The sequence below is a fragment of the Phocoena phocoena genome, chromosome 8, assembly GCF_963924675.1.
Source record: "Phocoena phocoena chromosome 8, mPhoPho1.1, whole genome shotgun sequence".
Classification (NCBI taxonomy): domain Eukaryota; kingdom Metazoa; phylum Chordata; class Mammalia; order Artiodactyla; family Phocoenidae; genus Phocoena; species Phocoena phocoena.
This window is the reverse complement of record NC_089226.1, coordinates 8,174,469-8,192,152: the sequence shown is the minus strand read 5'-3', so window position 1 is coordinate 8,192,152 and position 17,684 is coordinate 8,174,469.

The window sequence follows — 17,684 nt, the reverse complement described above, 5'->3', positions numbered from 1 at the left end:
ACTCCCAGGACCACAAGTCCTCTTCAAAGGCCCAACATTGCCCCCACACTTTGTGCCAGATGGACTGTCCTGAAATTTAGGTAACAGGTGGGGTTTGGCACTTCTTCATCTGCCCCAGTCTTAACTTCAGGAATGACCGGATCAAATGAGTCAGCAAGCGTGTACTGAGTAACTACTAACTGCAAATCTACATGCCAGAGACACGGGGCTAGCAAAGAATATGAATCGGTCCCTACTGTGAGTATGGGCATAGGGAATCTCGGGATGTGAATTCTCTCTTGCCATTTACTGTATTCTCATTGACAATTGTCAATTCCTAGGCATTATCCCCTATGCTGGGGCTGTCCAGGTGGCCACATTTTCTAGGATGGCTGGGTAGCTCAGCCAGGACAAGGCTCCCAGACAGGGGTTCCCAGGCCAAGATGTATACTTCTGCAGATGCTAACTGACAGCCAGTACAGATAGTAGCATCTGGGAGCATGCCCCCTTGTCTGGGAAGAACATCCTTTTTGATAGAGTAACACAGGCATCAGGAAAAACTAACATGAGAGGTGTGTTAGTTATCCATTGCTGTGTAACTACTACAACCTTGGTGGTTAAAGCAACATACATTTATTATCTCATGGTTTCAGTGGGTCAAAAATCTAGGCACAGCTTGGTTGGGTCCTCTGGTTCAGGGTTTCCCACAAAGCTGCAATCAATTTGTTGGCCAGGGTTGAGGTCTCAGCTGAACCTCAACTAGGGAAGGATTTACTTCCAAGAAAGACTGTTAGCAGGATTCCATTCCTTGTGGGATGCTGGTTTGAAGCAGCCCTCAGTTCCTTGCCAAGTGGGCCTCCCCAGAGTGGCCACTTGCTTCTGTGTAAGCCAAGAAGGCAATGGAGAGAGTCTGCTAGCAAGAGGGGAGTCACCACCTTATGTAATACAAACAAGGAGGTGCCATCCCATCACCTGTGCTGCATCTGTTTGTTAGAAGTTAGTTCACAAGTCCTGTGCATACTCAAGGGGAGGGGACTACACAAGGGTGGGGATGACGGGAGACAGAGATCATTGGGAATCATCTTCCCGTCTTCACGCCACAAGAGAGGAGGCAGAAAGAGCCCACCACCCACTGAGCCTTTGGCAGAATCAGCCCAGGCAAAGAAATGTGGGGACAAGACCCGCTTACACCAAAAGATGTGTGTGCCAGAGGTGAGAGGCAGAGGATGAAATGATACCACACTGAACACCTGAATACTGGAGAGAGTTAGCACGTGTCGGAAGAGATGTGACCAGAGGCAGGTATGTGGTGAGTGATGGTGCACTAGCCGTGTGCTTTCCCGATTCCATTTATATGAAATGTCCAGATAGGCCAGTCTTAGAGACAGAACGCAGATTAGTGGTTGCCTAGGGCTGGGGAGAAAAGGGAGATTGGGATTGATGAATACAGGGTGTCGGGGTGCTGAAAATGTTCTAAAATTAATTGTATTGGTTGCAAAATTCTGTGAATATACTAAAAACCCTTGGATTGGACACTTTGAATGGGTGAATTTTATGGTATTGTGAAGTCTCAGTAAGGCTGTTGGGGGAAGCTCATCATTTCCTAGGATAGAGATTCTTAGGGTCCATGAATCCCCTGGAACTGCAAAATAGTACGTGGGAGCGCATTTCTGCGTTTTCTAAGAAGGCCGGCAGCTTTCGAAAGATTCTGCAGAGGGTCCAGGCGACAACAAGGAATCGCTGGCTTCAGGCTGACTGGAGGGGGGGAAAGCGTGTGCTGCGAAGCCCCTTTACACCTCCTCCCGCGATCCGCTGTCCCGCAGTGGTGGGAGAGGAGTGGTTCCGCCCAGCCCCCCGCAAACCCCCCCCACCCGGGGCGATTACGCTACCGAATCTGTTTACTTACTGCTCCACTGCGGCGTGAAGTCGGGTTGGTCGCAGCGCCCCACAGAGCAGCGCTCTCACCACAGCCTGGCGCCCGGGCTCAGAGCCCCGCCCAGCGCCTGCCTCCCCGTCCCCCGTCCCGCTGCCCCGCGAGGCTCCCCGGGAGGACGCTACTCCACATCCCGCTGCTGCCACTCGCTCTACCATTAACTAGGAGCCGGGAGTCCAGGGCCCCCGACTCTGATGCTGGGGTGACCCATAAGTAGGGTGACCACAGTCCTGGTTGCCTGCAGACAGTCTTGGTTTAAGCCTGTGTCCGGGGGTGATTGTTGAGTGTCACGTTTGTCCTTAAAAGTATTCTGGTTTGTAAGGCATTTTATTGGCCCTTTGCCTAAAGGGGGAGTGTCTGTGGGGAGGACTCCAGCATCCCAAGGCTGTGCCCGCCGGCAGAATCGTTGGGACAGCCTTCCTGGCTCCGTGTGTGAAGATCTTAGCGTGTGGGACTTTGCCACCGCTCTGGCCCCAAGGCCTCACCTCCTCCCATGTCATCTGTCCTCATCCCCAGGCCTCTCCCTACAGATCTTTGAAGGCAGTGGTGACTTTCCCCTGGAGCCCCTGCAGCCAGCAGCCTTCCTTCTCCTCCCCAGGCGGAAAAATCCCAAATCCTCACATTTCATTTCTACCCTGCCCCATCTCCCCATCTTCTCTGCTTTTTACCATCCCAGACCACATCCTTTCTACTTTATACAGCTAGTGCCTCTATATAAAGTAGGAGGTGCTCCAGAAACGATGCTTTTTGAAAAGTAATGTTTGAATGAATAAAGCACTGGCAAAATTATGCTAAAGCTGCCGGTGCAGCTGGACGTGGGCCCTGCAGAGCACGGCCTCTAGGCGTGGGCAGCCCTGGATGATACCCTCTCCGGAAGAGTGGCACTGAGGGCGGTGGATCCCACCGAAACCTGCCCTCGGGGATGCAGGCAGGAGGGCGACAGACCAGAGGGAAGGGGCGCTTTCTGCTGTCCCCATAGCTATGACACACACGGGACCCTCCCCAGAGCCTATCCTTTTCAGCCAAACCCACTTCTGCTGCTCAAAAGAAAAAGGAGACAACTCTTGTTTTATGAAGGGGCATCCAATGTAGAAGGGGCAGCCTTACACTTTGTATCAAGGGTCCTTTCTATTTTTTTTTCTTTTTTACAGTATTTACTACCCCTCTGACGAGGATTTATTAAGCACGTCCTACGAACCAGGCCTTGCTCGGCTCTGGGATGTAATCACGAGCTAGATAATTGTCTCTGCCTCATGGGGCCGTATTCAGTCATGGAGTCCAAAGCTGGCCCCAGGACTATGCTTAGAATGCAATAAGACCATGATTTCTTGGTTCCTACACACTGGATATCTCAATCAATGGCAACCTTTACATAGGTCCATAAAGGCAATGGCGTAAGTATCTACTTAACAACAGAAATTTTGGAGTCAGGTGGAAACATTTTCAAATGTCAGTCCTGTGTCCTCTTGGGCAAGTTATTTAATCTCCATCCCATTTTTGAAATAGAGATAACGCCTTCTACCCTGCAGGATTATGTGAAGGGCACAGCGGGGTAATGGCTGTAAAACATGAAGCACAGTACCTGATGTGTGGGGACATCCATAGATGGAGCCAACGAGTATCCCTGAGAACCGGAATTTCCTAGCCCGGTGAGAGGATGATTCTGGCCGGTCAACGTTGCTGTGTGTTCGAAGACAGTGCTTACTAAACTTGGCTGTTGTTTTTTTTCCACAGGGGCTCACCTTATTTTTTTATTTTTTATTTATTTATTTTTTGCGTACGCGGGCCTCTCACTGTTGTGGCCTCTCCCGTTGCGGAGCACAGGCTCCAGACGCGCAGGCTCAGCGGCCATGGCTCATGGGCCCAGTCGCTCCACGGCACGTGGGATCTTCCCTGACCAGGGCACGAACCCGTGTCCCCTGCATCGGCAGGCGGACTCTCAACCACTGCCCCACCAGGGAAGCCCTTATTTATTTTTAAAATATCTTTATTGGAGTATAATTGCTGTACAATGGTGTGTTAGTTTCTGCTTTATAACAAAGTGAATCAGCTATACATATACATATATGTCCATATCTCCTCCCTCTTGCGTCTCCCTCCCACCCTCCCTATCCCCCTCCTCTAGGTGGTCACAAAGCACCGAGCTGATCTCCCTGTGCTATACAGCTGCTTCTCACTAGCTATCTATTTTACATTTGGTAGCGTACATAAGTCCATGCCACTCTCTCACTTCATCCCAACTTACCCTTCCCCCTTCCCGTGTCCTCAAGTCCATTCTCTACATCTGCGTCTTTATTCCTGTCCTGCCCCTAGGTTCTTCAGAACCATATTTTCTTTTTTTAGATTCCATATATATGTGTTAGCATACAGTGTTTGTTTTTCTCTTTCTGACTTACTTCACTCTGTATGACAGGCTCTAGGTCCATCCACCTCACTACAAATAACTCAATTTCATTTCTTTTTATGGCTGAGTAATATTCCATTGTATATATGTGCCACATCTTCTTTGTCCATTCATCTGTCGATGGACACTTAGGTTGCTTCCATGTGCTGCCTATAAACTTGGTTGTTTTTAAGAATCACCATTGGAGCTTTTTAAAAATACAGGTTCCCAAGCCCCACCTCAAACCTCCTGAACCAGAAACTCCGGGGATGGGGCCTGGGAGTTTGTATTTTTAGAAGTCTCCAGGTTTGCAGTCTATGCCTCTGAAATCCAGTCCCCGCTTCTATTTCCCAGAGCTCCTCTTAGGGAGGCGGGAGGTGCAGGGGCTCCAGTGAACCCTAGCCTGAGCCCCAGTCCCAGCCCTCCTTCTCCCTACCCGGGGCTGAGCATCCCCAGGCTGCGGTGGGTCCCTGGTGAGGGAGCTGCTCACTCGTAAAGCTCCCGATGAAAGGCGAGATGGACAGGAGAGGTCAGAGTTCACACAAGCTGCACCGCCTTCTGTTTCATTTACAAGTGGCAGTCACCTCATTAACCCCAGGCCCCTCCACCCACCCTTCTCACCCACAGCCACACACACACACACACACACACACACACACACACACACACACACAGACACACGCCCACACCTGCCCCTCCTCCCTTCAGCCCTGGCCGGGTGGCAACACAAACACTTGCTGGAGAACAGAGGTCCAGAGGCAGACAGGTGACATCCCGGAGGTGCCACCCACATCCCATTTGGCACGTCCAGCCCCTAACCTAGCCCAATGCCTGGGGTAGAGAACGAGCTCAAAAAAAATGTTTGTTAGACTCGGGTATTTATAAATGCAGGGAACCGCGGGTTGAAGGCTAACACAGACTGAACTTTGCAGTCAGCGCTGATGCCTTTAGGCGGGGTCCTAGGAGGTGGTGGCCGTGGAGAAAGGAGGTCACCCTGGCAATGGGGCTGACTGTTCGCCTCTCTGATCCGCAGTTCCCTCCTGCGGGTTCCCTCCATCCACAGTTCCTGGGATGATTAAATCAGGTAGATGGTATGAAAGATCCTAGTTTAGCAACCGGCCCATTGTAGATTTTCAGTAAACCCTCCCTCCCCTGAGCCGCAGGCGGGCTGTGTCTGAAGGGGACGCACATCACCCAGAGGGGCCTATGTGATGGGGCAGGGGCGTCAGGCTGCGTAGCAGGACCCAGAGTCTGGCGGAGGGTTGGGCGGTGGTCTCCGAGATGGGGACGTTTATACTGACATCGGAAGGAGGGGCGTCAGCCGGCCTGGTGGCGGAGGGGAGTGCAATGGGGATGAGAGAGAAGCTTCCACGCACACAGACGCCCCCTCCTCCCCTTCCCCCCTCCTCCCCCTTCACAGCAGAGAGGGGACACTCTGTATGTGGGACCTGGGGACTCAGTGTAGGTTTGGTGACAACCTTCGGGTGGTGGAGGCTCAGCATTTCCACCCAGGAGGGAATTAGGGGAGGCAGCCCCTCTGGAAGAGAGGGCAAGGGGGCTGGTCTGGAAACGTTAGCCGGGCAGGCACCTTAGTACTTCGATTGTTTGCTGAGGGAGCTAAAGCCCGCCCCCCACTACCCCCCAGCCACAGGGCTGGCTTCCCAATGGCTGGAGGAGAGCCCGGTGGTCTCCTGGTCTCCGTGAGGGGGTCCTGGGGACAAGTGAGGCTGCTGGGCCTGCCCTGCACCACCCCTGCTGTACGGGGGGCTGCAGAGAGGGTGTGGCTGTAGCTGCCACCAGAGGAGAGCAGGGACTTCACAGCCAATCAAGACAGAGAAATTGGGGGTGGTTTGGGCAGAGAGAGGGGAGGGGAGATTCAGGTCTAAATAGGAAGGAAAAGGCACTAGATCGGGAACAGCAGAGGGGTGGACTTAAACAACAGCTGTGAGAGAAAGAGAGAGAGAGAGAGAGAGGCAGATACAGAGAGACAGAGACGGGGCACGGGGCAAGACAGAGACAGAGGCAGAGTGAGAGAGGATGAGAGGGATAGAGAGACCATAGCAGAGACGACGGCAGAGGCAGTGAGACGGATGATGGGCATCCCCTCACATTTCAGAGCTTGACTCTGCTATGAGAATTCTTGGCCTCAGTCCCGGGTCAGGACCCAGGAGTGTGCCTGTCAGTGGATGCCTTCCTCTCCCATCTTTCTGATGGGAACCCTAGAGGCCTCTGCAAGCCTCCCCATCATCTCTGTGAGGTTCCAGCTGCAGCCAGAGACTCCAGGGTCCAGCCAGCTGGGTGGGGCTGTCTGTGGGGCATCAGGAACAGAGCCCCTGGAGAGGGCAAGAAAGACCCTCCCAGGCTCCTTCCAGGCCCACGTGGCACATAGCAGGGCTGAGTGTGGACCTCGGACCCAAGAAGAGCCAAGGCCAGGGCATCTCTGGGGGTTTTGAAACTGAGAGGTGGCCTGTCTCCGGCTGCTGAGGCCATGACAGTAAAGCAGGCAGCTCAGGAAACTGTACTTAAGTCACCGGAGCCTAAGTGCATGGCTCAGGCCTCCCGGTCCCCACAGCTCGGACCCAAGACTGCTCACGACTGCCCACCGCCCTGGGCTTCCCGGCCTCACCCTCAGACTCCCTTACCTGCAGGTCACCAGGCCCTTGCTCTACTCCCCAGCCATGCCTCTTCCTGCCCCCACTCTGTGCTCCAGCTACACCAAACCCCCTGCAGACCCACCTGTAATACCTGCCGCTATCTCCTGGGAGACGCCCTTCCCCTCCCTCCACCTGGAGCTCCAACCCTCCAGGCTGCACCTGCACTGCCTGGGGCCTCATAACTCCCTGTGTGTGTCTGAAACATGCTCTGCAGGATGGGGCTGCAACTTCACACGCATCACCACTGCCCAGCACAGAGCCTGGGCCCAGTGGGGTTAGTGAACAGACACGGCAGTCAGGTCAGAAGCCTCAGCTCACCAGTTACTCCTGATCGGTTCTCACCGCATTTTTTTTTTTTTTGCGGTACGCGGGCCTCTCACTGTTGTGGCCTCTCCCATTGCGGAGCACAGGCTCCGGACGCGCAGGCTCAGCGGCCATGGCTCACGGGCCCAGCCGCTCCGCGGCATGTGGGATCTTCCCGGACCGGGGCAGGAACCCGTGTCCCCTGCATCGGCAGGTGGACTCTCAACCACTGCGCCACCAGGGAAGCCCCGCACTGCATTTTTGTCTTTCCAACTAGAGTGCCAGCCCCTTGGGTGCAGGAACTGTACCTCCTGCTCCTATGCTTCTGTCCAGGTTCAGCTCTGTTGACGGCAAGAGGAGTTGGAGCCTTGCTGTGACTCAGGGGACCCGCCTGGATTCTCTGAGGCCTTCCCAGGACCCTGAGTTCCCAGGCACCAGGAAGGTTCCAGGTCTCCCTGGGGCTTTACCCCTTTGCAGGGGCTGCAAGGTCAGAGATGCCTTCTCCCACTCCTGCCACCCCAGACCCTGGCCTGGAGCCCACAGGTTGATTTTAGGGCTGGCCAGAAGGAGGGGTGGACGAGACAGCTGGTGATGGGGCACTGTTCTTTGGACAATATGAGACAGAGCGGGTAGAACGCAGTCCTGGGCAAGTTTCCTGCTGAGACAGCGGCCATGCACTGCTAATAAGCCAGCGTATTGGAGAGAAGCTGTCGGCCGCTGTCACCCAACCCTCCCGCTGCTGCAGTCACCTGGCCTCTTGGTTTGGGGATGAGCTGGGCTGGGGCTCAGGGCCTAGAACCTTAGTGCCCAGATCGTGCTCACCAGGCAGAAACGCAAGCCCAGTAAGGCCCCTGCTCGTGTAGGGTTGTTGGACCATAGGGCCCAGGAAGACTTGGGGACCACGACAAGGCCCATCCCCAGGTGGTTTATGCTCCTCTCTGGTGGAGGCCCAGCTCCCACAGAGGCTCAGCTTCCTCCCAGGACAGGCCCACGTAGGGATCTGTGGGTCATCTGGGTATCCTACCCACGAGGACATCCCCCACTGGTTCACACGCTTCTCAGCTTCAGCCTCCGGCACTTGGCAGGCTGATTGGCATCGCCCAGCACAGAGCTGAGAGGAGAGGCCAGGAGGGCAGGCACTGGACCAAGGCCAAGACAGTCACTGTCACCTGCTTCACCTTGAAGCTCGTGCCCACCCTCATCCCCTGCAGGACGAGCTCTCCAGAGAAGCTGAGAGCCTGGCCTTGAGCAGGTGTTGAAGCAGGGAGGAGGATGGAGGGCAGAGGACACTGCGTGCAGAGTCCAGATGTGGGGAGGCAGGTCAGGGACAGAGCCCCCTGGCAGGAAGCTCTCCATGGCCAGTGCTGGTGAGGTGCGCCCAAAGGTTGCTGTGTCCCCATCTGCACCGCCCCCTTCGGGCCCTGGACCCTGCTCTCCCGGTCCTGTCTTTCCCAGGTGTTCTGAGATGCCTGGCTTTGTCAGCAGTTGCTGGGACAGGACACCAGCCCTGACAGCTCTTGTCACGGCCTCTCAGGGCTCATTCATGCTGGGGAGGCGAGGAGAGCTAATTCCCTGACCCAGACTTAGGGCTGTGTGCCGGAGAGGGTGCGGGGCTGCCGACAACCCCCGCCCCTCCCCCAAAAGGTGGGCATGGGAGACAAAGCTGCCAGTGTCCCGCACGCCCCAAGGCTCCCCTCTGCTCTCCTCCCTGCTCTGCCTCCCCTTTCCTCTCCCTGCACCAGACAGCACCGCTGGTGGCATATAAATTGCCCAGGGATGAGTGATGCTGGGCGCTGAGTGAACCTGCTTGGAGGATGGGAAGGAAAGAAACCTTTTGATACAGTAACCTCTCCCCTCCCCCTCCGATTCTGGGACAGGGAAAGGATTTGAGGCCAGATCTTGGCGGTTCCCTTATCCCCGGTATCTTGGGCTTCTGGCCTGCAAATCAGGAACCCAGGAGTCCTGGCCATATATCAGCACCTTCAAACCACCGCACACGTCTCAAGGAATCCAAGGCTCTTCGGTGGCTGCCCGTGATGCTGTGCTATCCCTTGAATCTGCTCATTTCCCGGCAGCGGGGCTTGGCTGGGAGTGGCTGCCATGTCCTCCACTCCCAAGGTTTCCAGCTTCATCTTTGGTGAACCATCCAGTTTGGGGAGCACCTGTGTTCCCACCCTGTTCTCGGGGTGATCTTCTGAGCTACGGTGGGGGGTTCCTCACATTCCCTCCTGAGGCTCTAACTGTTCAGTCATTGCCAGGCAACCCCCAGGTCCAGCTTGGGACTCCAGTCTTTCTCTTTTTTTATTTTTTTTTGACCACGCCACGCGGCATGTGGGATCTCAGTTCCCTGACCAGGGGTCAAACCCAGGCCCCCAGCATCGGAAGCATGGAGTCCTAACCACTGGACCGCCAGGGAAGCCCCCAGTCTTTCTCAAGGTAGGGAGGACCCAACTCCTTTTCCTTTCCTGCTTCTCCCCCAAACTGTAGTAAAGGTAGCGTATTTAGGGCTGTTCTTCATCCTGTGAGGACTCCAGAAAATCATGCTAATGGCCCAAAGAGCCTAACCAGAGACCCGCCTCCTTTCTGGAAAAATTGGTGAAAATCTAAGACTGCGTCTGAAATCGGGCCCACGATAGCACGGTGGATAAGAACGTGTGTGCAATTCTCAGCCCCCTCACTTCCAAGCTACCAGCCACTGGGCAATTTGCCTAACTCGATTTCCTGGTCTCTAAAACACCTACTACGTGGCAGTGCTATGAGGATTTAATGAGATCACATAGATAAAACACACAGCACAGCGCACACAGTAAGTACTCAGCATAAGCTACTCGCTGTCACTCTGATTCTCCTGTGATCACTTACTGCCTGGGATAGTGGGAAGGTGCCTCCCAGCCCAGGTGCTGGGCAGAATACTAAGGACACCATGTCCCCAGGGCCCTTCTGGGATGCTCAACAGGCAAGCCTCCGAAGTTGGATCCAAATATTGAGTGATGACACTGTCTTTCTCTGAGATGCTAAAGGTTCTTATGCAGAAACCCTGTGGGTTCCAGGCAAGGGGCTGAGGGCATCGTATCTCCTTCCAAATGAGTGATCTCAGAACAATCAGACTCAAGGTCCTGCAATTAGAAGTGATCTCAGAGATTGACTTTGCTAGAGACTGGGATCATAGACTTTGCCCCATCCTACCCATTTTACAGGTGAGGACACTGAGGCCCGGGAGATTGTGACCCAGCTAGCCATCAGCAGAATAAAAGTAATACGCAGCTGAATCATCCTCCATCACGAGATGCTCTCTCCTCTCTCCTCAGGGCTGCTGATAAGCTAACACAGGCGAGACGCTCCGTGTGGGCACCAGGTGTTGGATGTTACAGGTACTGTCAGTTAGGCTCCGGGAACTCCAAGTAGGAGGGAAGGAGGGAAGGGTTGGCCTTCCGTGTGGCCACAGGCCCTCTGTCTGCTTGGTTTCCCTCTTTGGCTTTTCTTCTCTAGGCCAGAGAAGTAGGGGGACGGGAGAAAATCTGGTTTCTAACGCCAGGGAAAAAAAAAAAGACAGGGAAACTTCTGGAAAATTCTGTAACTTTAGACAAGAAAAAGGCCAGACTCCCCGGCTGCTGACAGCCTTTCAGGCCTGGCTGTAAGAGGTATGTGTGTGTGTGTGTGTGAGTGTGTGTGTGTGTGTGTGTGTGTGTGTGTGAGACTCTGGCCCCAGTGAGGGGAGCCGGTGGCTCTCTCCCTCTGTCTGTCCTTCTGTCTTCCATCTCCCTACCCCGCTCCCTGTTCTCCCATCTCCTCCCTCCACCCATGAGTGCGGGACCCTCAGGAGATAGTGTTCCTGCCGTTCAAGTGTGCAAGGCCAGCCTGGGCAGCTGCCTGCTACGAATGTAGCAGAAGGTAGAGATCCCTCCCGGCCCTGGGATTTCTGGTTCCAAATGGAAGATTCTCTTCTCTCTCAGGCTGGGTGCTTCCTGCAGGAAGCAGTTACCACCTGCCCCTTAGAATCAAGGACAGATGAAGCAGGTGGGTTTGGTCCCCACCCTGGGCACTACCTGCCCACTCACTGCCTCACTCCCCCTCCGAGGAGGGTGTGTACGCAGGCAGTGGGGCCACATCTGGGACACGGGCTGGAGGGGTGGGACCAGGAGCCCAGGGCAGTCCAGAGGCTTGGGCAGAGACCTGGCCCCAGAGAAGGGAGACATGAAAGGGGTGATGAAGACAAGCTGGCATCTGCGTGGAGGCCTGGCTGGGAGAGGAGATTGCCGCCAGCAGCCCAGCCCTGGCTTTCACCTCCTACTCCCTCCCTGACCCTGTTGCTCACATCAAAGTGGGGACCCCTTCCCCTTGCTCGCTCCCTGAATGGGTCCGGGTCATCACTTCTGGCTCCCTGAAGCTGCTGACGGACAGACGGTAATAGTTCCCAGAGCGCTGAAAGACCAGCTTCAGGTTAGCACAGCCCCGGCCGGTCAGAGCTGTCCTCTCCTGCAGCCACTGTCTCGGCTCCCCCGGGAAAGACTGCTCAGTGGGTGTTGGGAAAAGGGGGTTCACAGTCTGCTCTGACGCTGGGGTTCAGAGCCCACAGATGCAGGTGGGAGGTGTGGGAGCGGTGAGGGAGATGAGGACTCTGAAATCCACGTGAGAAAGCCCGTGGGGTGCAGGAATGAGGCCCGCCCCCGGAGCAACGGTGGAGAAGGGGAGGCTGGCAGCTGAGCACACATGTCCGGCACCTGCGGCACATCATCGCAGCCCAGGCTTCCAAGCCTGCCTTCTTTATTTCCCCCCATTATTTATTAAATGACATTTTATCGACCTGCTTTTGTTAGTCAAAATCATACATATCAATCAGTGCTTCTGACCAACAAAGAGATGGCAATGTTTTACTACCTTGAGCCAAAAGCTAAGAACTCTTGATATTTCAGCTGAGCTGTGCAACCACGTGGTGAGTAAATGCGTATTTCCATTAGGCTTTTTTTTTAATTGGTGAAAAATTGAAAGTAGCAATGTCTTATAAATGAATGCAGCCTGCAGACTATGGAATGGGCCCCACCAACAGAATTCACAGGTAAAATCTGCTGTCTCTAGGGGAATTGGGAGGAAAGGTGGCCCTTCAACCCCGTGCACAGTTAGGAAGCCCGGAGGTGAGGATGTAGCAACGCTCCTCCCAGTAGATTCTGGGACTTCAGAACGGCTAATACTTTGAGAAACAGGCAAGAGAGGCCAGTGAGCATAAATAAATACCTTCAGAGCAGAAGGTATTTATTCCTGAAAGGAAGGTAGGCAAGATCTTTCACTTCTCACTCTCGCGTCTCCCCTGGTGTGCCAGGGACAGTGCTATGATTGGTGGGCTGGGGCCCATAATGCAGATCTGGGATTGATAAGGCAGGGCCCCCGTTATAGGGCTGGATGTCATTTTGTCATCCCACCTAAGATGTACTCTTATCTGAGCGTAGCCATTAGGCTTTTTGATAGTTGAGAACGGCTTGATTATACTTTTCATTTCTATAATGAACTTTTAGTACTTTTATAACTGAGTGTTTATGAGTCATATTCTAGTTGGAATACACTCGGCCAGCCTAAACCATGACCTCCCCCCACTACCTCACTCTCCACCTGAGAACAGAAAACCCCACGTTTCAGCTAAATTAAAAATTAAAGGACCGAGATTGACAATGCTGGGGAAGCCAATGTCAGGGGTTTCAGGAGGTTAGAGAAAAACAGGGAAAGACTCTTGTGGAGGATACTTGATTTATAAAACGTGTTCCCACTTTCAGCCCAGTGAGGGATAAGAAATCTGGGAGACTGCTGCCATCTGGTGGCAAAATGGGAAGCTACAATTATTTCTCATTTTGCTTCATTCACATTAACACTAATAAAACTAAATTGTACCCCATGAAATTATCTATATCTGACCCAGTGTGACCTTCAAAAATGGAAGCTTACCAAAACAATTCCATGCGAGGAAGAATAATCTTTTCAACAAATGGCGCTGGGACCACTAGCTACCCACATGCAAAGTTAGGGACCTTAATACAACATACTGAAAAATTAATTTAAAATGGATCGTAGCCCAAAATGTAACAGTTAAAACTAGAAAACTATTAGAAGAAAAAATAGGATTAAATCTCCGTGACTTTGGATTAGGCAATTTTTTTTATATATGGCACCAAAAGCACAACCAACAAAAGGAGATATAAATTCAAAATCTAAAATTTTGTGTTGCAAATGTTATAATTTTTTAAATGTAAGGACAACACACAGAAAGGGAGAAAATATTTGCAAATAATATACCTGATAAGGGACTAGCATCCAGAACACATAAAGAACTTTTACAATAATAAAAAGATAAGCCAGGGCTTCCCTGGTGGCGCAGTGGTTGAGAGTCCGCCTGCCGATGCAGGGGACATGGGTTCGTGCCCCGGTCCGGGAAGATCCCACATGCCGCGGAGCGACTGGGCCCGTGAGCCATGGTCGCTGAGCCTGCGCGTCCGGAGCCTGTGTTCCGCAACGGGAGAGGCCACAACAGTGAGAGGCCCGCGTACCGCAAAAAAATTAAAAAAAAAAAACCCAATTTAAAAATGGGCAAAGGATTTGAAGACATTTCTTCAAACAAGATATATAAATGACTAATAAACACATGAAGACATGCTCAATATCATAAGTCATCAGAGAAACGGATATCAAAACCACAGTGAGAAACCACTTCACATCCTCTAGGAGGCCCATAGTCAGAAAGATAGGTAATAACAAGTGTTGGTGAGAAATTGGGTGTGTAAAATGGTGCAACCCCTTTGGAAAATAGGCTGGCAGTTCTACAGAGCGTTGAGCAGCGTTAACACTTGACCCGTAGTTACCATGTGACCCAGCAATTCTGTTCCTAGTTACGTACCCAAGAGAAATGAAAACATACACCCACACAAAAACTTATACGTGAATGTTCATAGCAGCATGATTCATAACGAGAAAGGGGAAACGATCATCAACAAATGAATGGATACACAAAATTCGGCATACTTATATGATGGAGTATTATTCAGCAATTAAAAGAAGTGAAATACTGATACATGTTACGACAAGATGAATCTTGAAAACATGCTGAGTAGAAGAGGCACAGAAGATCATATATTGCATGATTCTATGTATCTCAAGTATCGAAAATAGGCAAATCTACAGAGGCAGAAATAGGAGAGTGGCTGGCTCTGGCTGAGCGGGAATGGGGAGTGACTGCCAAATGGATATCGGGTTTCTTTTCGTGAGGATGAAAATATTCGAAAATTAGACTGGGGTGATAGTTGTCCAACTCTAGGAATATACAAAAACCACTGAATTTTACACTTTAAACGGATGAATTTTATATGAAGCATGTGAATTTTACCTCAATAAAAATGGCAAATTTAACCTGCTTTAATCTAACATTACATTAATTGGGCGCTTGCCGTGTCAGGAACTCTTCTGGGAACTTAACATGAATTATTTCAATTAATCCTTAAAATATCTGTGTCATAGAGGTACTATTATTATACCCATTTTGAAGGTGCATGAACTGAAGCTCTGATAAGTTAAATAAATTATCCACGGTCGTACCAAATAAATATCAGCGCCATTTGAACCCAGAGCCCATCTGGCTCCAGAGCCTGAGAGCTACCACAGACCTAGGGCTGCCTCTCTGTTCAGTAGCCACTTTACAAGGGTTTACAGATATAGGGCTTGGGGGCCAGACACAAAGATGAAAGCCCTGGTGCCTGCCCCCGGGAAGCTCACAGGCTGGGAGAAGGCAGACATGATTACAGGTAATGGTTAGGATGCTCTGTAGTAAGTGTGGAATGATGAAGATGGGCACACCTTGCGGTGCTCTGGGGACACGGGGTAACCGCCACCCTCCGCTCCTCCCTCTTGGATGCGTGGATGTGTAACAGCACTGACATAGGACTGGGACGGCCACCCCAAACCTCTTCCTCCCCCTTTTATTGTCAACCCACCCCATCTACCCCACCACTCAGACAGGCTCCCTGGGAGGCACCCTAGACGCTCCTCCTACCCCACCCACGTCAACCCCTAATCAGCTCTACCCATGCTCCTTCCCAGCTGTATCTTGAGCCTGTTTACTGCGCGCCCAGGGCCCCACTCTAGTGCAGCCACCGTCACTTGTCAGCTGGGCCATGGCGTGGGCCTCTTCACCAGTCTCCCCGCTCCCAGTCTGGCTCCCACAAGACAGTCTGCACACACCCGCTGAGGAGTCCACAGTGCGAGCAGCGGCAGGTCAAGAGCCCCACAGGTGTGAAGAGTGGCAATGAGGTGAGTTGGGGGGAGTGTTAAAGGGAGGTGATATGAAGCGTGGACTTGTGGTGTGTGTGGAGTACACACGTGTATGGACTGACGTGGGCTGGAAGGCATGGGGTACCTGTGTATTTAGGACATGTTTACTGTAACTGTGAACACATAGCATAGAAAATCCCCCCAAAAGAAGATTCACCCTACTGTGTGATCACCCCTGATGAAAACCCCAGGGATTTAATCTATGCTGTGGATCGTAGCACGTAAGAGTGCACCACGTGGTGTTCGAGAGAGGAAGTGAACAGAAATATCTCAAGACCTCTGGTCCAAGAGGAGCCTAAGGCCCCAGCTGATGGAGGCATCTATACAGACAGCCACCAAGGAGACAGGTGAAGGGGTCCCTATATAGGACATGGAGAGATGACTCGGAACTGGGGGTACAGAGGGGAAACAAAGTTGTATAGTAAGGAATTTGCCTGGCTTTTGTCCCTGGCTCCTGGAAGGAAGCCTCTAAATCCTTCGAATGATAGGAGTGTCTTCGTTACTCACGGTGGGGCCCTGACAATTTGTGTAACCCGTGGGGCGTGTCAGGGTGGAGGCCATGTCAATAGACCAACCTTGTGATTAGAGGGTTCGGGCTCCGAGATGGAAAGGGGAGTTGGATTGAGTTCAATTACTAGTGGCCAGTGATGTAATCAATCAAGCCTACATGATGACACCCCAGTAAAAACTCCAGGCACTGAAGCTACATGACCTTTATGGTTGGCAATACACATCCGTGTGCCAGGAGGGTGATGCGTTCTGACTCCCCCGGGAGAGGCCATGGTAGCTTCATATTTCGAACCCTCCCAGACTTTGCTCCATGAGTCTCTTCTTTTGGCTGGTCCTGATTTGTATTCTTTTATTGCTGTAATAAGCCTGTAATAGTAAGTATAGCACTTTCCTGAGTTCTGGGAGTCATTCTAGAAGATTATTGAGCTTGAGGAGGTAGCAGGAACCCCTGAATTTTTAGCTATTTGGTGATGGGGTTGAGGACATGCTACCCCAAAATCTGGCACCTTGAATATTTTAAGTTGAAGAAGTTTGAGAAAACAGCAGAAGCAGGAAACTCATTTTGACCTCCTCCTCTCCTTGCCCTTCTTCCCTGAAACAGGTCATAAACCCTCATGTGAGAGGTGCCCTCCCCATACCTGGAGAAAAGGAGCATCCGTATCTCCAAAGACTGAGTCGCCAAGAAGAATCCTAACTAACAGGCCTTGTGAAGCTTCCCCCAGTTACTACAATTACTTCCTCCCCCTAACCCATCACATTCCTCCCTGATGGGCCACTCTTCATCAAAGCTAGCGTGAAAATACACAGGTATTTTTCTGGGTCTGTTTCTCTGGGTCTTCATTTCTTTATGAAAACTCTCATGCCTCGTAAAACTTGTTATCAAATAAATTTGTATGCTTTTCTCCTGTTAATCTGTCAGTTCAATTGTTAGACCCAGCCAGGGACCCTAAGAGGGCCGTGGAAAGCTCATTCCTCCCCTTGATTAGTCGGAAGTGCGGTGGCCTGGGAACCCCCGGGCTTGCAGCTGGTGTCTGGACAGGAGTCCCGTGCAGCACCATGCCCTTAACCTGTGGAGTCTGGCCTCACTCTGGGCAGGTGGTGTGGGAAGTACACTGCACTGTCCGTCCCACTGGGGGAAGAGGTGTCTGCACCCACAGGGCATGCTCCACACAAGCAGAGACAGAAGGCCGTGTCTGTACATCCTACTGGGAGCTCTAGCTAAAAGTGGCCCAGAGCGCCAAGGGCAGCCGACTGAGAAAACATGGGGGTGTGTTTTGCGGTGTTCTGTCGTAGTTACACCAGCCCTCCACTGTCCAGAGCCCAGGGACCCAGGATGGTCCCAGCACACCCTGAGCTTGGTTTCTGTGGGGACGAGCAGGTTGCCTGTGACCCTACTTCTTACCGGCTCTGCCACTCCACCTTCCCCCTCTATCCCATCGTGGTTGAAGGCTGGGGAGGGTGACACTGGTGCCCGGGGAAGTAGGACGTAAGTGCATATTCAGAGAAGGGGTTTAGAGGGAAGGAGAGCAGACTTGGTGACTAACTGGATTTGGGGGCAGATGTGAGAGAGGAGTTGAGGGTGATTCCCAGGACAGTGGTGATACCATTTAACTAA